This window comes from Pavona decussata, unplaced genomic scaffold (genome assembly GCF_977016875.1).
Source record: "Pavona decussata unplaced genomic scaffold, jaPavDecu1.1 SCAFFOLD_128, whole genome shotgun sequence".
Taxonomy (NCBI): domain Eukaryota; kingdom Metazoa; phylum Cnidaria; class Anthozoa; order Scleractinia; family Agariciidae; genus Pavona; species Pavona decussata.
This window is the reverse complement of record NW_028145542.1, coordinates 1,607,501-1,629,828: the sequence shown is the minus strand read 5'-3', so window position 1 is coordinate 1,629,828 and position 22,328 is coordinate 1,607,501. Positions and strand designations below refer to the sequence as shown.

The following is a 22,328-nucleotide window of genomic DNA, read 5'->3' as shown; positions in this document are numbered from 1 at the left end:
ATGCATTCTACTAGGCGACTAAAACGCACTTGATGACATAAAATCAGAATTAATAGCTTCTGTTCAACAGAGGAGGTTCCTTAGTTTATCTTTCAACATCACGCACTTGAAATTTGTTAACTTATCACAATTACAAAAATTAAAATCGCAGATAAGATGCAACTATTGCGGGAAATTGCTCAATCAAAGGGGGAAAACCCTTGAAATTTCACATTTTGATTTGCGCGTTCTTTAAAGTGGGCTTAAGTTAAGTTAAACTGAACTCCATCAAGAGACGTGTCGACCAAGTTGATTGATAGCGAGTTTCCGCGTTGGTCAGAGAACTGAACGTGAAATGGCATCAGTGATATCACTTTTCGTCATCTGACGATAAGTGGTCGACTACAAATAAAAAAACAAACTTCCCATCAATACTTATTAGGCATTCGTTTTCATTTTTTTTCTATATGAAAACGTAGAAAATTATCAAATTCGCTCCGAAAAAGGAGATTTCCATATACGCTGCCAAAGTGGACATTTTGTTCCAAACGGAACTCACGGTTTACATGCTACTTGGATATAGGAAAAACTGAGACAAACGCGAAGGTTCAATTTGTACGGTTTGGCATCCTATCAATACGTAAATGATACTGGGCTAAGAATACGATAAAAAACAAAACAAAAACAAAAACGGAGGTTTGAAGAACAATAACGTAACAGTAATGATACTAAAATCATTATTTAGATAACAGCCGTTTCGATCTTTCCAATGTCTTTTTTGCTGCACAAAGGGATTGAAGCTTCCTAGTCTACATAAAACCCTGGCTGTGACATTGAGCAATACTTATTTCCTTTTTCTTCTCAGGTTTTTTCTATCCAATCAGAAAGCTGCAAAGCCTTTTTATAATCTGCGTTATCCCAAAAGTTCTTTCTCAGCGGCGTTCATCACGCCACTTCAGGACTGAAATGATACATTAAACCTCTGATCTGAGCTTCAAATGTATTCATCTTTCTGGTCGAATTGGATAATATAGTCTCTCTCTGAATTTGAAATCTCTTGACAAATCTAATAAATAGTTTTTTTTCATCGAGTTCAGCTCTGTTTTGGCTCTACTTTCCGTTTAAATGTTTCCATGCAACTAACTTATTAACGGTACGACTCTTTAGGAATAAGCATTCCAAAGTGTTGGGTTAATGTGCCAGTTTTGATCAGTGCACTGATATGAGCTCGGAGAAAAACACAAAATTAAACAAGAGCCTTGCTTTTTTTTCTTTGAAACGTAGTTCTCTTTCGTTTTCCCCATAGAAAACGATAAAATCCGGGTTCCGTTGGTGTAAAGAGCTCTGGTTCAACTGACCACTAAAATAGCTTACAATGCTGAGGTTGTAAACGTAACGATATCTCAGACTGACATTTGTTTTAAATTTTCTTTTGGACACGGCGAAATAAATTCCAAGATCCAATTTTCATTAGACAACAGTTGAAACAGGATAAAAAGCTAGCACCTTATTGCGAGTACAACTTAGACCCCACAATATGCATATGGTTTGCATATTTTGAAATACCTGCACATGAAAAGTTGTGTGGTACGCTCAAAAGTGCATCAAGTTACTTTCCTCAAGCTGTTATCAACCAAAAAAATGATTTCTTTTATCGTCTCCGACCCGCAATATGTCTTGGTATCAAGTTTAAAAAACAGGAAAGAGGAAAACAAATTCTTCGTATTCAGGAAAAACCACACTACCGCTGGTTGCGATTAAGCACGAGCCGGACAAAAGAAACTAATACCTTGACTGCGAGCGGCCGCTTCTGCGGAATTTTGCTTGCTGAGAAGACGGAATAGTGTTTTTCGCCGAAAAATAACTGCGGTTTTACATTGCTTTAACATGACAAAGAAAGCTGGGCGCAATCTTTACGCTGAAAGAATTAAACTGTGGGTTTTCACAATGGCGCAAGTGACGCAAAGGAGCGCTGTGGTTTTTATTGAATAGCCGACAAGATTGTTTTTCTCCCAAATACAAGTAATATTTTAGGATAAACTTATGAACGGATTCAGGCAACAACAACTTTCCTAAAAACACACATCACTTTTATCTAATGTAAGTGACTGTGCACTTGAAATAAAGCACTCTGCTCTTGAAATAAGCAATGTACAGTGACTGCCGATTGGATCGTGCGGTTATGCATGTATGGTTTTCCGGCTCAATAGTGATTCTACTGATTTCAAAAACAAGCATACCGATTTTGTTTATGTAACTATGTTTGTGAGTACACCTCTAGTATCTGACAGAAACTGAAGTTTTAAACGCACGTCAAAAAGCAACCAAAACTAAGCGTAGAAACGAAACATCTAAAAAATATGAAGAAGTTCGTTCTATCGGAACCCATGCTCTGTTCATCCAAAGAAATCATGAACTTTTTCAGTTCAGGAGTTAATGAGGTATCTTATACAATCCGTTTTTTTAAATATGGAATAGTAAAAAAACGCCACTGACTTGGATTGGTTACCCGTTAGAATGATTATATATTCATTCCATCCTGTTTCTCAGAAAATAGAACCACCTTCTAATGAAAATTATGCACTACAGGATGAGCGCTGTTATGCAGCATTTAAGTAGGGTAACACTTTAAAAGGATTTCACTTACAAACTCACAAGGTTGAATCACCTTCTGCCGGATAATAAAACTAAGAAACACAGGAAAGTGCTGCTCAGTTGCTTTCCGGTATTTGAATGGCCCTAGTCGCTTAATGTTTTTTTCAGGTCCACCAATTAAAACCACTTACTTAATGATTTAATTGGGAACTTGCAGTCTAGGAAGACAATATTAAAGTTAGAACTTTAGGATTTCATGTCATTTAAGAACTCAGAAAGATGTATGATACTGACGGAAAATATTAAAATTTAGCTAGTAATATTACTACGTTTTATACACTAATAGAACTCGAAGAATTAATTAACGGTTATCTAATGGATGTACAAGCTTCGATTAGCTTAATAATCGGGCTAAAGAAAATGAAACGAAGGCTCGTTGAACGGGTTACGCGGCTGGTGTACTTACAAAAAAAAAAAAAAAAAAAAAAAAAAATACGTGGTATTCCAGCCACGTTGGATAAACACTAACAGGAATCTAATGTATACACTCGGTGGTTCTGAAGTTAGATTACTTTTTCTGTGTTTATTATAGTGATTTATTGCGATGTTTGCCATTAAGTGTTCCGGGGCTTGACAAACCTCAGACGAGACAAGCGGTAACTTGGTTTTCTCTTGCTGCGAACTTTGATCACACCCTAACCGTGTAAATTACACGCATTGTAAGCCGGAAAGTCTGTAAATCGTATCCAATTTTGTAAATTGTTTTCGTCAAATTGAACTAATTTCAAATCTGCGAGATATCAGTAAAATAATTAGAGAGTACTGACATTTTCGTTTGGCAAGAGAAAGGCGTAAAAGTATGGCAAAAACCACTTAGACTTTAAAGAATAGCACCACTTGATGAAAGTATAATGAAAATTCTAAAACAGTTTCTAACAAGAAAAACAGGCAGAAAGAATCCTTACATGTCACAAACCTTTTCTGAAATCGAGTGTTAAACGGCGTCCTTTCCTTTCCTTATACGACCTTTGGCTTTTAACTGCTCCTTCTTTGTAAATACAACGTAATTTATTCGCTAAGTTCAGAGTGGCTCTGCCCGATTGACGTAAAGATTGACTGAGTTGTTTCTGTAAAACATTTACGTATTTATACAAGATGTTGGACATGTCATGCTGAAATAAGAATGTCTTACATTTTGATTGAACTATGCCACTCCCCCGCCAATCGAGTGCCAGGAAAACAAGGGCTTTAAGGTCAATTGATCATGAATGACGAGTTAAATAGTTGAATGGTTTGTAATTGTCATAAAATATCAAATGTGACGCTACACTGATCGAAGCTACATTATATATTGCGGCCCACAGACTTGTAATTTGTTCGGCAGTGCAGAGAGCTAACTCATGAAGACTCTTGATCGTAATGTTTTCCAATCCGAGCACCGAATGTTATAGAACTGAGAACCTTTCATCAAGTGCTACTCAGGGCGAGCCGTACGCCTGTATTTAACAATGGTATGATTGAAGAATTTAGTTTACGAAACTTCTAGATTCGACAATCGGTTTGCGGTAACTCTACCCTGAATCCAGATTATGTCTGCACCGGCAAGCACCTTCTTTGAGGGTGAACGGGTGAACTGTTCTCTGGCCGGCTGAGTATTTCAAGCGAAACTGTTTCAGTCTTTCAGATTATCGCAAATTTGCTTGTAAACATTGCTGTCTCGTTGCTGTGTGGGAGGTGCTTCAAAGATGTGGTTTGAACAATAGTATCCCACCGACGCACTCTTTTTTTTTTTTTTCTTATTCGTTTGTATAGAACCTACTGTGCAAGCTGCTTCGATGATGAGCTGTATAGATCATATAGATCACACGTTAGATAAAAGGCATTTCAAACATAATTCAGTTGTGATCAACACCTTTATCTCTATACAATTTAGCATATTCAGGATAAGTAGACGTGTCAACGCAGTTGGACAACATGCTTGTTCAATTCCCCGGCAGTATGGCGCGGGTACGATTCCGGAGTTGAAGTTAGTTTAAGCTTTGTTCGTTTTAGTCTGTTGATTCTCTGGTAATAGTTTCCTTTACACCACGAAAATATCCTGTTTTTTGTTATTTTACAATGGATAAATCCATTTTCCCTTAAACAACATAGGCTAAATGCCAATTCAATTTGATATTGGAGGTCTGTAAGTTCAAGAGATTTAGCCGCGTCAATCGTTTAAAACACAGACGCCTATGCAGGAAGTTGTTAGTCGAAGAGGTTTTCCTTTTATTCATCTCGTTCTCCTCAGTGCTTTTCGTCTACACTTCGAAAATATCCTGTTTTCTTTATCACTGTTGTTAGTACAATGCATTGAGAATCTACAAATCTTATAATGACAATTTTTATCTTAGATCCTTCGACTGGTCATACATGCAGCTGTCGTACTATTCAAGTGTTGGCCAATCGCCTGTGTTAAATAATCGAGGCCAGCTTAATTATATTTTCTTATAACGCTTTTCACTTCCAAAATCGACCTGACTCAAAATTGGAGATAACAATAATCAACTGGTCTTCCTTTTGTATAATTATACAGTAAAAACCAAATGGCACCATTGGAGAGCATTTAAATGTCGTAATTAACAATTAAGGACTCTCAAAATGGAAAATCAGTTTACTCTTCTTCCCGCATGAATGAATGAGCTTTATTTAACGTGGTCCAAACATGCGCTTAGCTATATGGTTTTGTCACAAACTGCATCAGCTAGTTTACAGGCATGCCACGATTAAAATGAATAAATAAATAAATAAATAAAATAGAATAAAATTGATCAACTAATAATTATATACAGGATTTAAAGCAGCTTATGAATTCTACATAATCGTAGTATTGATTTGTTTGCTAAAGGTTTTAAAATCAGATGACGCTCTAACAACATCAGGTAAGCTGTTCCAAAGTTTTGGCGCTTGCTAACGCCAGGAATTAAGTCCAAACCTAGTGGGTTTACCTTTGGCAGTCTAGTTTATTGTTTTTTAAGTCTTCCGAACTACTGCCGCCGCGAATTTTTCTTTAGGTGAGAAAGTATCGTGTTTTCTTTATTACAGTAGGCGAATAAATCCTTCCGAAGAGCACAACGCCGGCCAAATGCCAATTTCATTTGAGATAGTATGAGATTCGTAGATATATTCGTCGTATGATCTAAGTTTCCTCTCACGACGAAGGCGGACTGACGATAACAGTTGCCCCCGATTCAATATTGTTGTCTATAGTATGCTCGAAAATATTTTTTTTTTTACGTAGACATCGATCCTTGAATTCTTCGAAAGTTATTTACTGAGCAGCAATATCAGAATACAGGAACTATAGATTTAACGCCGCTGTAATTGCCAGACTGTTCCATAGCACGAGCTTACAAAAAAGCTGTGATTGATCGATGACTTAGCTCCGGTTCAAACGTCGAACTTCACATGTGCCGAACCTATCAAAAATGAGCAGAAGTTTTTGGAGGGGAAAGAATTTGAGACGTGCTGCCTTCAGGACCCCCGGAGGCACTCCTCAGAACTTTTGGTGAGGCGTGCGGCTCGGTTCCACAAACCCTGACCCTATTAATCCATACACTCTGTTTTTTTTTTATAAGAACCATTTTTATAAGAACGTCGAGGCTGAGATTAACCAAAACAACGTATTAAGAACATTCCTCAGGCTGAGAGTCGATTAAGAACGTTTTTATTTCGCTAATCTGTATATAAAATCAAGGTAGCAAATGTAAATTAACCAAAATACTCAAGGGCATGTTTTGTATAACATCAACAATGGTGACACACATCTCGGTTTGTCATAATCAGCAGTTCTTGCTACCATATCTCAGCAGGCAATGCACTTTGATAGGTTTCCTGGTCACGCCCCACATTGATTTACTGAAATACAAGTAGTTTATATCATGTAATTGAAGAACATCTTAAGAACGTTTTCAGCCTCGAATCGCAAAAAATATGAGAACGTTCAGCCTCAGCTCCAAAATTAAACGTTCTCATAAAAAAAACAGAGTGTATTACGTGCAAATAGATGTAATTTTCCGGCACCTTTTTTTAGATTCGGCCTCTAAAATTCACGTATGCCAGTATTAATATTTTCAGACCTGGTTTCTAGATCCATTCACATCCATACCCGTTTTCAGACTTTCAGACCAAAATAATTAAAATCCATACCCTCCTTCAGACCAAAACAGCCCAAAAACCATACAGTCACACCGCACATAACTAGCAACCCTCCCACCCCCGGGCTTCAGGACAGGGAAACACCTTAATTAATTTAAATGCCACAAAGCAGTGATCTGAAATTTACCTCTCTTGGTATCTGTACACACGTACGTGAGAAACAATTCGCTAGCAAAATTGGATGGGCATATACTGTATCAGTGCCATATTAAACGGTAGCTATTCAATAGAACAATAGGGCCATTTATACGGGAGAAAATAAGACGCGTCTTATCTAAGACGCGAACTGTACCGTTTATACGATCGCGTCCTGCGTAAGACGCAAAAATCACGTGTAAACGACCCGCGTCTTATTTTTGATACAGCCTTGTTTACATGCGACGTTACCATTAGCAACCATGCTAATTAGCAATGATTTGCAACAAATTTTCATCTGTACCAATTGCGAAAGGATAAACGTTCAATGTAAACAAAAGTTACATCAGAAGTAACTTACACCGGCGCCCGTAACACAATTGTCCAGCTCCTCGGCAAATGCCCTCTCTTTGCAAATAAGCAGAAACTCCTTCTCTTCCGTGGTAGTCCACGTATTTCGTTTTGCTGCCGGTGTTGCTGGTGTTTTTGAACACTGCAAAGCGGACTGTGAACACTGCGAAGCCATTTTGCAGAGCTGAGAGCGGTCAGTGACGTATGTCGTGACGCGTCACTCGCTCTTACGCATGCTCATTTGTAGTCACGTCTTATTTAAGACGCGTGTACCATTTATACGAGGAAGTTCACGTCTTATTTAAGACGCGACCAAGACAAGAACAGCCCAAGCTTCTGTTCCAGAGTTAGACGCGTCTTATTTTAGTCGCGTCTAAAATAAGACACGAACGCTTATTTTGTGCCGTTTATACGATCAGCTCGCGTCTTATTTAAGACGCGTCTAAGATAAGACGTGTCTTATTTTCTCCCGTATAAATGGCCCTAATGTGTCTAACAAGTGAGAAGGCGACAACAACAAGTTTTGGCAAAAACAGTTAAAGTTTGTTCGAGCGTCTATTGATCTCCTTTTGTCTCGATCTATTCGCTACAGCTGCAAAACTCATCATAGTCTCTCAGTAGGTCCGTTAAAAGCTACTAAGTAGATTCTGTCATTGAAACCTCCCACTTGGTACCATCAGATTTGATTTAATCTCTGCGTTGATTCCCAGGTAAAGCTTGAGATAAGTAAGTGGGCACTTTAGCTCAGCTTCGAAAGGCAGAATGTCGCCATGTAGTTTCAAGTTTTGGGTTTGTTGGTGGAGTTTCAGAGTGCAACCATTGAAAATTTTCTTCTGTCACAGCAGTGATTTTATGTCTGTACGTTTTAGAATTTTCTATGAAAAAAAAAAAAAAGTTTGGGATATTTTTTCCAATTCTGATCAACAGCCCTCCCGGAAGCGGTTTACAGTTTCAGAAATCTGATGTCTCAGACATTCCAATTTCGTATTTCCATTGTTTTTTTTTATTTCTTAGCTGGGATGTTGAAAAAAACGAATTCCTGGACGAAAGATTTGCTGTTGAACTATAGCGCCTGAAAATGCTTAATCCAGCTTTTCAACTTCCAAGAAATAACCTGACATTTGTTTGTAAGCATACATATATTTTTAAACACCCACATGATCACAACTGGGGATCTGTTGTCATTAAGAAGGACGTCGCAATATCAGGCTATTGTTTGCTGTTAAAAGATGCCCCATTTCAGGCATTTGCTAGTGTGCTATAGCGTGTTTTTACCCTGGCTAAGGTTCAATTGGATGAGTTATAAATAACTTGATCTTTTGCTCCTGTTGTTTTATGCACCCCACACAATTAGTCACCCATTTTTCGTGAGAATCTAGTATCGATGTCTCGTGATACTGTGCAGCCGAATCACTGATTGACTCAAAGGCAGAAGATTAGCTTGACAAATCAATTGACCATTCCAGTTAAAAAGGACACCGAGCTGGAAATTAGAGACTGAATCGACTCTCTCTGGCAGTTAGGATATCTTCGTAAGTCTCACTCAAGGTATGTATCTCGACTTGTGTACTGGAGCCGCTTCTCGATTTCAAAGCAGCTGACAACAAAGACATTTGCATCGATCTTTCCCATGGACTATTTTGGAGCCATATTCAGGAACCTCTTTTCCATATTACCTATTTAGGGTTTCGACTTTGTCTCCTTATATGACTTGTCCATTTCAACTTTTTTTGAATTTGCTTAATTTGGCTAACGACCTGGCATCCGCCAGTAGATTGAATTGGTCAGCCGCAACTGTTCATCGTAACAACATTTCTAAGATACGTTCTAAGCATTGAATTGTTCTTTAACAATAGGCTTTCTTATATGAACATTTCTCAGGGAACAATTTACTTCAGTGGGGTGCATAAATTTGAAGAAAGTTTCAAACAATTGCAACTGTTGAGAAATAGCCTCAACTAATTTCCGTAATCTGGTCGCAAAACGGAATCCGCCCAGGAAACACTGACATAGATACAGTGAAAAAATATTGTTCATATATAGAAGGTGTCAAGGAAACCATCGGAAGACTGATTAAAATTATAAATAGAGTGGAAGAGGAGAAAGATTTTGTAACTGAGCTATGCCGACGTTTGTATAGCATTTCTTATCTACCGAGTATGGCTATCTTGTACTGACGTATGCACCTCATGAATTTTTACTCTTCCATTATACTGCACTGAAATAACGGAGAATAAAGCGTTTGGTGAAGCATCAACTGATAAGCATAATATATCTAACTGATCATCGTTTTTTTTTAGAAACTGTTATCTTGTTTCCATTTCCCAAAATTGGATTAGTACAAAATCAATTATTTCTTTTAGAAAAATTCTGCTCTCACCGCAAGTGCCATACCAAGATGGTGGGCCGGAAAACTTTGTTTGGGCGTAGCTCTTCTTTGACCGAATAATTTCACACTCAGCACCTGTTGCAGCCATAAAAAATAATTATTTAAACCATTCCGTGGTTTTCCAATGGTCCATATTATACTCTGGAAACGGAAACGCTAAGTACAAGTTGGCACGTGAATGAAAACGCGATCAACTGAGCCACACGACATTCTATTAAAAGCACTAAAAGAAGACCTTTGGCGCAGTTAATTAAATTTAGAATATACTACCGGATATTGCAGTTTTAATTCGATCAAATTATTTTCCCACAAAGTACAAATGACTCAATATGCTGTCACTACTTCATTTGGAAAGCCTGCGGTTTCAAATGAAACAGAAAAATATTGCATATTTCTTCTTCTCGTACCTGGGTTCTGATAGCCAACGTGGCGCTCAGCGCACCTCGCTTTCTATGAGTTGGTATATTAACTGCTCTCGCTCGTAGCCTTAACTAACAAATTTGAATTGATTATGCTCATGACTGTGGAATGCTAAAACTGAAAAACAGGAATTCAAAATGCTTAGGCTTATGGTGCGTATGTTTCTAGAAGGTTTAGGATACCTATCTTAGTTTGACAAAAATGTCAGTATTTTTTCAGTGAGTGACAGAGAGTCGGATAAAAGGAAATCCGAGTGTTCCTATCAGGAGTCGAACCTAAGACCTTCTGATTACTAGTTCGGATGCTCTACCACTGAGCTACAGGAGACTCGTGGGAGCCAAGGCCATTAAACTGGTTTCATGGGACAAACATCCTGCATACTGCTCGCATTGGAATGTCAATGTGTGACATATGCGCAATGGAAATAATGTGAGGGAATATGTTAAGCCTGGTGAATAAATGAGAATGATGTATTATTCAGTAAGTGACGCAGGCATACTCGGAAAAAAACCGAGTGCTCCTATCAGGAGCCGAACGTAAGACCTTCTGATTACTAGTTTGGATGCTCTATCACTGAGCTACAGGGACTCGTGGGAGCTAAGGCCATTAAACTCAAACATCCTGCATACCGCTAGGATAAGGATAAGAACGTCAATGTGTGGCATATGCGCAGTGGAATAAATGTGATGGTATATCAGTTTGTTACAATTTCATATTTCTTAGTTTGTTGCAATTTCATCTTTTCGCGCGGTGCCTCTTTTAGTTATTGTGGATGCATTCTGCGCATCTAAGAATGGTTTGAGAAATTCAGGTTTCTTAAAGACGGTACCTTTTAATACAAAGTTATTTTTACATGTTAACTTTATAACTTTGTGGGAAAAGTAGATCTCTTCAAGGGCCATTGAAGTCTACGAAGGATTAACCACGCATTTTTCAAAGATAATTACGCTTCAATTTGGGAAAAAATGCCACACACATGTATTTTAAAGCTTTTAGAATAATTGTTCTTTATAAATTATTTCGATTTGTCCCTAATTTTCCTTTTGGATTACAGAATTCCTTTTTAACATCTCCTTTTCTCACGTAGTCATAAACCGGACAAAAATAGCTCTTTATCAGGACGCACTGTCCTCGTTAAATGGCCCCGTGCAAGCCAGTTTAAGTCAAAGTAAATCCTAAAATCCGATATATTTTAAGGCAAACAGGCCACCACGACCTGATTTTTCAGAGAAATGTGAGGTGCAACACTTATTTCTATCTTTTAGAATTTACGCTATAATTACATACATGTATCAAACATCAAGTGGGCCGATTCAGTTGTCGTCTGAATTTCGCAATGGGGTTAGCTAGTGGAGCCATGATCCAATTTTTGTTCATTCATTCCCTACTTTTGCTACTATAACTATTTAAGTCCTTACTAAATTTAGAAAAAAATCCCCAAATTAATCTCAGTTAAAGTTATCTCTTTTTTGCGAAACGAAAAGGAAAGAATTAAAAGAAAGGAAAAGTGGAAATGTACCTACAAAAGTGCCAGACCAACAACCAGAAGTGACTTTGAAGAATCTTGTCTGTTCCAATCTCAAGTCCTGCTACGTTGTGAGCCTATTAGTAAGGAATAAGGTTTTTAAAGACGTGAACGACAAAGAAAAGGACGGGCTGACGTGTGCCGCTTTCGCCATAAATACCGCAGGGTCTAACACGGGGGTCTACACGCCCTATTATCCTTCCGTAGCTCCGCCCATAATCCAGTTTCAGGTAAAAATATTCCTTCAAGATAAAATATATCAATTGACTAATCCGTTATAAATTTATTGAGCTCAGAAAACGCCTGAGAGAACTTGCTTTAGTCAGGGCTTAGGTGATGTACTCGTGTGAGAAATAAAATCGATAGAAAACCTTCTTGAAGCAATCAGAATTACTACTGATAATTTCTTACCAGATTTGTAGCTGCCGAAGGAATGCAATTCAAAGCAATTTTTAGCAGTAGCTTGTAAGGAAATCTCTTTCTTGGCTCCACATAAAACCCGAGTTTACGTGACATTTAGAGATCCTCGAGGTTAATAATACTAACTGATGATAATCCATAATCCTATAATCACACAAGAAATGCTACCACGCACTCACTAATCGGTCGTTTCCTGAAGATAAAGGTCATAGTGCTTTGCCGATTCTTGTCTGGGGAGATTTCGAGAAACAACTCAGTGTAAAAGAAATCAAGAAACAGGAAATGGTGTACCTGATTAAATAAACTGACGCAAGCACGAACGGGATCTTTTCGGAAAAGTTTACTCGAAATATTTACATATGCACGTTCCAATTCTCCCATACCGGAATATGGTCAACCGATCCTGCCTCATGTTAATAGTTGAGAATCGAAAAAAAAACAACAACAAAAAAACAAAAACAAAAACAAAAAAAACAACAACAAAAAAAAAAAAAACAAACTCGTTTAAGTGGAAAACCATTAAATTTGGCCAGGGTGATAATAGAGATTTAGAATCGCGTTTACGGTTAACGGCCAACGTGAGATTCGTGTTTATGTTTCCATAAAAAAAAAATTAGCACATAGCTGATAATAATGCAAAATAATTCTGGTTTGATGCTACCGCAAAATAACTCAGTTTTACTGGGAAACTAAAATCGGTGAGCGGAAAATGTAGGATAAACATGATCACGTGGTCATTTTGAGAATTCACAGTACCGAATAGCCTGTAATATATATTGATCGTTTTTGGATAAAATTGGGCAGACGAATCTGCAAACTTTGACTACCACACAATATTCCAGACCCATTTTATAGTACTAAAGGCCTTTATCTGCTTATGGCTGAAGGTACAAAAAAAAGGAACAAATAAACAACAAACAAAACAAAAAAGGGTAAAAGACACAACAGCAACACGATGAACAAACAAAAAAAAAAAAACAAATAAGAACAACAACGACCACAACAAACACCCAAAATAATTTCCTTATGTCATGGTAAACTTTCCTTATTTCATGGTAAATGTTTTTAATTAATCAGAAAGCGCGTAGAATATATGAAGACGGCTGATCTAATTAAAACGGAGCTCGCGTTGTAAAATCACACAAACAGTATTCAGATGTTGGTAATTAAATCTCTCTCCCGGCTTTACATGTGGTCGTCACTATCTTAATATTGCAAATTAAACTTTTCAGATATCAAAAAAGATTTGACTCGCAGCGGCTGCAAACATATGGAGAGCCTGATTTCATATGGTCGGTCGTAACGCTCTGTGGACATTTGTGTGCTCGGCTCATCTGGTTCAAACTACCGATTTAAAGGTTTCGTTTAATTGTTTTAGCCTGATTTTACTATTGCTTGAGGTCATATACTTGAGAATTTACCATGGTAAAAGCTTGAGCCTCTGAGGCTTTTTAAAAGTAAACATGGTACAAAAACTGAGTAAGCAAAATTTACTGCGTTAGATATACTTGTTATTAGTTTTATAGCTCTGATGGAAGTTAAACCAGTTATTTTTTTTTTTGGGCGGCTGTACCCAGGAACAAATTGCCAACTCGACATTTACCATCGTGAAGTATGACCTGTGTCGTTGATATCAAAGTTAGAACAGTTGAGACAAATGTTTGTGGTTTTTGGCCACTGTCAATTCTTTTGTGTTTAGTTTTTTGCTTCGTGCTGTGCAAGGTGGTTTGAATTTTGCACTGTGGATTGAAATGTTGTTTGTCTAAAGTATGGTTTCGCGATAATAGTAAAGAGAGGAATTTAAAATATATAACTATTTTAATCAGTTAAACCCACTTGATTACGAACAACCTACAATTCTACGCGGCAGCCAGACACTTTAAACCTCAAGTTTGTGAATGCCCTTGGCATCTTTAACAAAGCAACTTTTAAAAACAGAGTAACCTCCAAATATGAGTTTTGTACACCTTTTCCTATCTTCGTCCAAACTACAGGGAAAATCTTAGATACACATATTTGATGCGATTCTTGCAAATACTGATAACTCTGCGTGTGACTAATATAAAACTAAATCTACTTCAGATGTGGAAATTGAGTAGTTTTAGTGTCATCAAAAGGACACTGTACTTTCTTTCCCAGTATGCGGCATTAACTTCGTTTCAAAGACAAAATAAATACGCGTGGGTGGGCAAAACCTCTTACTTGAGGAAAACAATCTGTTCTCAGACCAATTCTCATGCCCTTCTCTGACCTAGCCTGAAAAATGCTGCCCTCAGTCAGTGTTTGTAGACTTGTAAATGATAGTCACACTGTTTCCGCTGAATGGCAGAGATTTGATATGATATTCCCCGGCAGAAATCATGCAACCAGCTTTACAGACTGCTTTATCTTTGTTAGCTTTAAAAGTGCACTCTACTGAGTACTATCGCTTAACGCATTTCAAAGTGGTTTTGAGGGCAGGACAAGGAAATGTGAGAACTACAGCGCGGTGGTGGGTGGACTTCAACAAAAATACACTGATACACGTACCAATAAACAAACGGGTCTTTGAAATGTATATATTTAACAATTGGCATTGATTTGGGCAACGTCGGAACTCGTAAATAAAGCTTCATAAAATCAGGCTTGAATGGCACTCTATCTCATAACCTTGCGATACTGGTATACGTGCAACACTTTTCCAGCTTAACTATCAAGCCAATTGTAAGGAATTGTACTTCGTTGGCCGAAAAGAGAGTTGTCTCCAAAGTGGATCACTTTTACGACCCGTAGGGTGGAGGAAGGGTGTCTAAAAAGATGATAAAAGATTGGTGAGGGAATCGTGTGTTTATTTAGCTAGTTCTTACTTAGAGACGGAGCTCATTCGTAGGAGGCTTCCATAGTGTGCTATTTTAGTATAGGGATCTTGCGGCTTTAAAGCTTAAAATGTTATTTGAAAACACCCCCGCATGCAAGACCCACGAATTCGCGGTTGCTTGTTTGGAACAAAAAGGTTCACGAGATTTAGATAAATGTCTCTTGTCGGACCACATTCAATAAAATGACTAATGTATCTTTTTATGATTTGTATCTTATTAAGAAATTAAGAGTGAAAGTGTGTGACAAAAATATTGGGAATATGAAAACTAAATACCGAATTCGTTTTCTCGAACGCCAGTTCCGGCTCACGCTCTGGGGCGTTTTCAGACATAAATCAAGATTAGAAGTGAAGGCAAGACTTACAAGACCTTCGTAGACGTAATCTTGTTCCAGAAATCCTTCTGTTTATGTCGCATTTCGGTCTACGGAATATCGTCTTTTTTCTTTCTTTCACATTTCAAGGTGAAGCCTGAGCAGATAACAGCACATAAATAAGCCTTACAGGACCTTCGTAGACCTAATCTTGTTTCAGAAATCCTTCTCTTTGTGTGGCAACTCGGTCAACAGAATATTGTTTTAAATGTTTTTGTTTCTTACATTTCAAAGTGAAGCGTGACTCAGAAACGGTACGTAAATAAGCCTTACAGGACTCTCGTAGATTAATCTTGCGACAGAAATCCCTGTTTTTGTGGCAATTCGGTCAACAAAACATTGTTTTAAATGTTTTTGTTTTTTACATTTCAAAGTGAAGCGTGAGTCCATAACGGCACGTAAATAAGCCTTAAAGGACCTTACGGTAGACCTAATCTTGTACCAGAAATCCTTCTGTTTTTTGTGGCAATTCGGTCAACGGAAGATCGTTTCAATGTTTTTGTTTGTTTTGGTCTTTTTTTTTTTTTTTAACATTTCAAGGTGAAGCCTCATAGTAAGTCAATAACGGCACGTGAATAAGTCTTATTGGACCTTTATTGACCTATAATCCTGTTTCAGAAATCCATGTTCTTGTGTCGTAAGTCGGTCGACGGAATAACGTCGTTGTTTTTGTTTTTGCACTACAAAGTGAAGCACATGATAAGTTTTTGTATCATGGGAAGCTCGGAAAAAATCCGAGCTCCAGATGGGATGAGCCTCCGACCCTCCGTGATCTATGTTATTTCTAATAAAGACTCACTTTGGATGTTAAAGTGAAGCACGGCACGTAAAAATAAGGGCATGTGTTTTCGTTACTGCACTGGCTACTGTTGTTAGAACGTGATGAAGTTACATCCAATAAACTAATGTCAGCCACCGTTCAAAAGTTCTTCATCTTCCAGGGGCATCCAACGACAATTTTCTTTCAGATCCTTTGAAACGCTATTTTAGGCTATCTGGAGTGCTTAAAGCTCTGTAGGTTCATTTTAGGCCGCGCTATAAATATTATTGTCTGCTCGGTTATTCAAGGGGAAATTGAGTCTTTTCGAGATTACTAGGGCATCTTTGTCCATTTCCCGAAAACCTTAGGTCTTATTTCCTTTCCGAAAATCTTAGCTGACCTTTTTTTCGGCACCCGAAACGACATTTTTATCAATCCGAAAACACCAGGTCATAAATTTCCCATATCACGAAAGTTCGAGGTGAAAATTCCCTTTAGAAAATTGTAGGGGATTGAGGGTCTTCCGAACAGATAATTTACCGAAACGATCTGTTGGGTGCCCTGATCTTCGTTTAACGGTCTTTAACTGCATGCGTTCTCTAAATCACGAACTCTGATCCATCTATCAGTTGTTTCTTGATGGGCCTTCATTCGCCCTCTGATGTTCTGTTAGACCTAACAGTAGCATGTAGAACAACTTTTCACCTATAAACTGGTTTGAAGTCGTGGTATTTATCATCTGATAAAACTGCCAATTCCGAATTCCCTGACATGTCTCTAATGAATACAAATTACCTCCGTAACCGGAGACGGATCAAATGTTGCTGTAATATTTACCTGGTAGGAGGTCTCGGACAATTTAAAACGGGCGTCTCTGGGCATTTGTGGTCAAATATGAGTTCTTCCTCCAGCGCTATCACAATTCAAGAGTGTTAATTCTCAAACGAGGTAAGTGAATTCGACGCGCGTGCTGCATCCCCTCCGCACTAAGTGTTGAAAATTTACACCTTAAGTCCTAGAGTAAGCCACTGTGCACACTGAGAACTAATTTAGTTCCTGCTGAAAACTCGTTATTTTCTCGTGAAATTAGAAAGTATGTTTTTCATAAAAACGCGCCATAATCTTCTCTCTTCTGCGTCAGCTGGGTTCGTCTCCAAGTCAGTGCTGAATTTTAGAATTGGGAGTATTCATCAGCAACTGCCAAAAACAAGTTATTTCATGTAGTTATTTCATGTATGTAGAACTGGAAAGTTCTTGTTATTTTGTCGCCAAATATCAAATCAAAAACTGATTTATTTCTTTTTTGCTGCGTCTCGTAAGTCTGTATTCATTTAAATTGATGCTGATACAACAGCAAGGCCTTTGCAGTTATTATACATAGAGTAACCTAACAAAGATATGGAATGTCTCTTTATTCCTCGGAATCCTGACGAATGCATGCACAGTTTTTATATTGCATAACTTTCTGTTCCTGTTCTCTCAGCAACTCAGTGAGCGGACCAAAGCAGCCATTTTGGTCAAACTTAGTTCAATATCTTGAAAAACTTAGTTCAATATTTCAACTATAGTAAATATTTTGAAAAATTACTTGTTTAATAGGAGTATTCACGAGGGTCGTTCACCCTTCTAATAAATGTCGAGTCTTGTCGAATTCTTGTTAAAATCGGCACTGAGATGAAAAACAGGGGACATGAATATTACCGACAAAATTTATTGGCTTTTAAATTTGAGTTGCCATAGAAATATTCCGCTAGCAAGTGTCAGCATTGCTAGATAAACAAGAAAGTGGGGTTTGAATCTCTGTCATTGTTACTACTATATAGAGGGGTGATTATGCAATAAAGACACCATCTTTTGAGGAAAGGGGGTGCAGGTAGAGACCACCATCTATTTTGTTGTTTGGGAGCCCTGTTTGAGTATATAGTAGTATTAACCACTGCCCTTACATTCTACATTTTAGTCAATTCCTCTAACATATAACGAATAAAGGGTTACACTGGTTTAACCTCAATGATAACCTGAAGATACATTAAGCAATTATATTACGCGTGCTAAAACGATTTTCAGTATAATTTAGTTACGATTTCCGTTCGTTTGTAAGTTCATTTGAGAAGTGATATCATCGATTATGAACGGAAAGATTTCGGATGTGGCAACTCCAGTAACCGATTGGCAAATATTTGATTTGGTTCATCAACCATTAAACTTGTCTGTAACCTTTAACAACTGGGCATGCAGGACGTCAAGAATTGCCTCGAAGTAAAACTATGGATTAATGAACACAGATGTTATTTTAATTTATATCAGAACTTTCAGTAACGGTCACTAAAAGTATTTGTTCACTATCCCATATGGTTAAACGATTTCATTATTTAAAATCTAATTTCGTTTGAATTCCGTTGATAATTTGATAAAAGTAGTTATTTAAACTGTTTAATGAATGGCAAATGAAAATCGTTCACTGTGCATACGCAGCATTATTTTGTTGCCTGTGAAGAGCTGCCCAATTCTTACGTAAGGAAAGCGTTTAAGGAACTTAAAATCCAGAGCCATCTGACATTTTCGAATACAAAACGAATAAAAAAAAGGTCGAGAATTGATATCATTGTAGAAACCAAGTTTTGGTTTATTACAAGATAGTTCGAACTTACAATATTTCGGCTCTATTACAGAGTCATAGCTAGTGACAATATCAGTTTACAAGAGGCGACTTAAATATCATAGGCGTGTTGATATTATCGAATATTACGTAATATACCTAGAATACTTGGTAATCAGAGGAAAAGATCTAATTCTCTACAGGCTTTAAGATGTGGAAAGCTTCAAGAAACGCTAAATGTGACCAATTGTAATTGGAAGCAATTATCTCAAAGTTGGTGTGAACTGCATTAAAAATGTGGTCTTTGAAACTAACAAAGGACAATGGATGGAATTTAAGGCGAGTCACTTCACCTGCTTCTTATAAGCCTTCAAAACTTGAAGTCTTATGATCAGATGACTTTGATGACGCAAATAGCATTCGTTTAATACCCTGTGAGCAGTGCTTTCTCCTCCGGACGTTTGTAGTGTCCGGTAGACAAAGCACTGCTCACAGAGTATCGTTTAACGACAAACTATAAAACATGTTAAAGCAATTTAGTCTTTGAAGTGCAGGTTCCGCTTGTTAAGTACATTCTGTTGATACTTTGACATTACGTAAGTTCTTGCATTCGACAATGAAGAATTAAGTTACATTCGATTGGCAAACATTTGTAGGACAATTAAACATTCTTGAACGTATACGTGTTTACTACATTACCGACTAGACGAAGGGAGTTGTAATCTTTCTCTCCATCGCTCCAACAGAGGGGAGTAGGTGAGACCCAACTACACACTCGACTGTTAGCATTGCAGCAAATAAGAGGTAATTCTCTTTCACAAGTTTTCACTCCTCTGACTATTGGAATTTAGTCCACTTGCAAACATCTACTGCAAATAGTGAAAGCAAAAGACATTCTAAAAAGAACTTACAAACGCTTCAATACTTGACTGATTGGACGTTTAAAGTTCCAGGTTAAGTTGCTTCTTATGATATAATTTAAGAAGATAAAATCGGCTATATTACAAAAGAAAAGTTGCATTTACAGATGCCAATTGATCAACGTTTCAATGGTCATCAAACGATACTTGATTCACGGCTAAAAGTCGCGGCTTTTTTGTTCAGTACGTTGACAAGTGGGCTTGAAATTATATGTACTCCATAATTTTAACGATAGTAACAGATAGCTAGATGGAAATGAAGCATCTGTGTTGTAAACAATATTTGGAAGATAATAATTTGTAACGGTAAATATTGTGCGATATACCCTTTTGCTCAGTTGAATAACGGGCACGAAATTGGATTCACCATAATAATAAGAACAAATAACGGATAGAAATAAATCGTCTTTGTTCGCATTAACCCTTGCCTTTCACTAACCCAGAACTTGTTTTCTTTGGAAATTGTTCACATTCAATTCTTTGCGTAGTTTTTCCAACGTAAATATCTTTAACAGCCTTGCGGTCTGGAGAGAGAGATAAGGGGTTACTGAAATGCCAACTCGGTCTGTGATTAATTTTCTTCAAAATCTTTTTTATTTCAAGTCGGCGAAGTTAAAATTCTTCGGCAGATTATTTCCTCAACTGCATTCCACTCAGTTCTGTCATTACAAGCTGCATATAATAAAAAAAAAAATAAAAAAAAAGAAGAAAACAGATTGTAGGAAGCTGTGTGAAGGCGACCACGGATCCGAAAACGTTAAAAACAAACTTCACAACTTTGAAATTCACTGCAGGCCTTAGAAGTTACTAAAAGGAATATGTCAATTATGTTCAGACAGCACTTTTCATTAACAGTAGACATAATGGTATCAGGGAGTACCTGAATTTGAAAAAAAAAAATTACGAAAGTACAAGAGTCTGTGATCTGACTTGTTACGGATGACAAAGATTAAGATGGATTGCACCCAAAAGGCCAAATTTTTCAAGCTCTCTCATTGTGCCCTGGGAAATCAGTAAACTGAGTCGTTATCGCTTGCTCCTACTTAAAAGTTACTTGATAGCTTCTTCCTGGTGTTAACGTGCCATTTGTTTCTTGGTAAAGATATCCAGTCTTCATTTTGGGAGCAACGTGTCGTCCTTTAATATGACATAGACGCATTAATCTGACGACCCGACAAAAGCTAGTTTTAAGTCAATTTGAACGCTTGTTAACACGGTCGATATCGTCAACAATCCTATTTCACATGTTTTGATTAAAGATTAAATTCAAAGGCCAGCAAAAGAACACTCGCCATAACTGATTGCGTGCAGACATGCCTCTCTTTCTATTCGACTAATAACGCAAGCATGCTCATGTCCACGAAGTTTAAGAAAACTACTCCAGTGAGTGAAAATTTGTGAAAGAATTTGACTTACATCACGTTGCATTCTCTTTGTGCTTGTGTTGTTAAGGGAGATTACTGTTACTCAGACTACTGATGGTCAATGGTCAAACCATTGGGAAACGATTTCTAACGAAAACTGAAGCACCGCCTATCTTACGTGCATCGAATATTGACGATTAGCTTTAAGGGCAAATTAATTATCTTTAATTATGATTACAAGGAAATGCGTCTGGATATATGACTTAATACAAATAAATATAAATAATGGCCTTATTAAAACAGATAAAAAGACGTTTGCTTCAAGACTAATTAGATTCCAGACACCCGTCACTGTTGTACCTAATCCTTTTAAATACGTGGTTTAAGCCACATGCCGTAGTTTGCAAAGAATATAAACCGCAGAAGATATTTTTGTGACCATTATCTCTTGAAGGATTTCTTACCAGTAGGCTTAATCCAGCGTACGGAAAAATATGGCGGGCTAAAATGTTCCCACAATGCCTTGCGAGCCTAACACATTCAATCGGCACGTAGAAAGACATATACAGCTGTTTCGACAAAGGTTGTCCAAAAAAAGCGTAAAAGCGTTCGCGATAATGCCGAAAGGTAGTCTGGTAAATACCCAAAAAATTTCAACAAAAGCTCAGAATCCATAATCCCTCGACCGTACAGCGAAGACTTGAGATAGCGGGCAATATGGATTCTGAGCACTTGTTGAAATTTATTGGGTATTTACCAGACTACCTTTCGGCATTATCGCGTACGCTTTTACGCTTTTTTTGGACAACCTTTGTCGAAACAGCTGTATATATTTATTAAAAACTGGATCATTGTATAATGCAATTCCAGGGTTTTGATTGGCTTACCGGCCATGGTATATGAGCCATTATACCATGCACGAGAAGTAGCGACCATAAATTGTTTTCTGGTTGCTCTCGAAAAGGAAATCAGCAAGGTCTAACAATATTACTTGATTGATTTTAATATAACAATTATTCCACTCACGCTTGTTGGATATATGAGATGAGTATAGCCAACTCAGCGCTACGTTCCTCGTTGGCTATCTATCATCTCATATTCAACGCGCGCTCGTGGAATAATTGTTAAATATATCTTTTTGCAAAATTCGTCCCTGTACTAACAACATTACCAATGCTAGGTTTGAAGTTTTAAGAACGTTTCTGTGCGTTTGTGTGAGCGTTTTTACGGTTTTCGTATACAAGAATTACATGAATAAATGTACCAGTCACCATCTTTTTCGGTATGGGGCATTGAACTGGCTTTTGACAGTACAAGGTCAAATGGATCCAGTAAATAGTGTTGCTTAAGTTCATTGGTGTCCAACTGTAAAAACGACCAAAGGGTGACCAGAAAAACGTCTGCCATCTGTCCGTATAGACAGATTTAGAAATGTTGTTTTCG

At 37.6% G+C, this 22,328-nt stretch overlaps 2 protein-coding genes across 6 annotated transcripts in view; one reads left to right on the top strand and one right to left on the bottom strand.

Annotated features, from left to right (window-relative positions):
* Positions 1-22,328, bottom strand: part of LOC146468875 (uncharacterized) — a 33,415-nt gene that overhangs the window by 6,181 nt on the left and 4,906 nt on the right. The window contains exon 1 of one of the 3 annotated variants that reach the window (XM_085123933.1): positions 11,586-11,730. The exons of 1 other annotated variant lie outside the window; for it this stretch is intronic. The gene's annotated coding sequence lies outside the window, so the exon portion shown is untranslated. Of the gene's footprint in view, positions 1-3,550; positions 3,694-11,585; positions 11,731-22,328 lie in introns of those variants that run through there. One more of the 3 variants, XM_085123934.1, reaches the window with a different exon arrangement.
* Positions 8,649-22,328, top strand: part of LOC146468874 (uncharacterized) — a 20,454-nt gene continuing 6,774 nt past the window's right edge. The window contains exons 1-2 of one of the 3 annotated variants that reach the window (XM_085123939.1): positions 16,913-16,950; positions 19,348-19,405. The gene's annotated coding sequence lies outside the window, so the exon portion shown is untranslated. Of the gene's footprint in view, positions 8,806-16,851; positions 16,951-19,347; positions 19,406-22,328 lie in introns of those variants that run through there. The other 2 variants (XM_085123938.1, XM_085123937.1) reach the window with 2 other exon arrangements.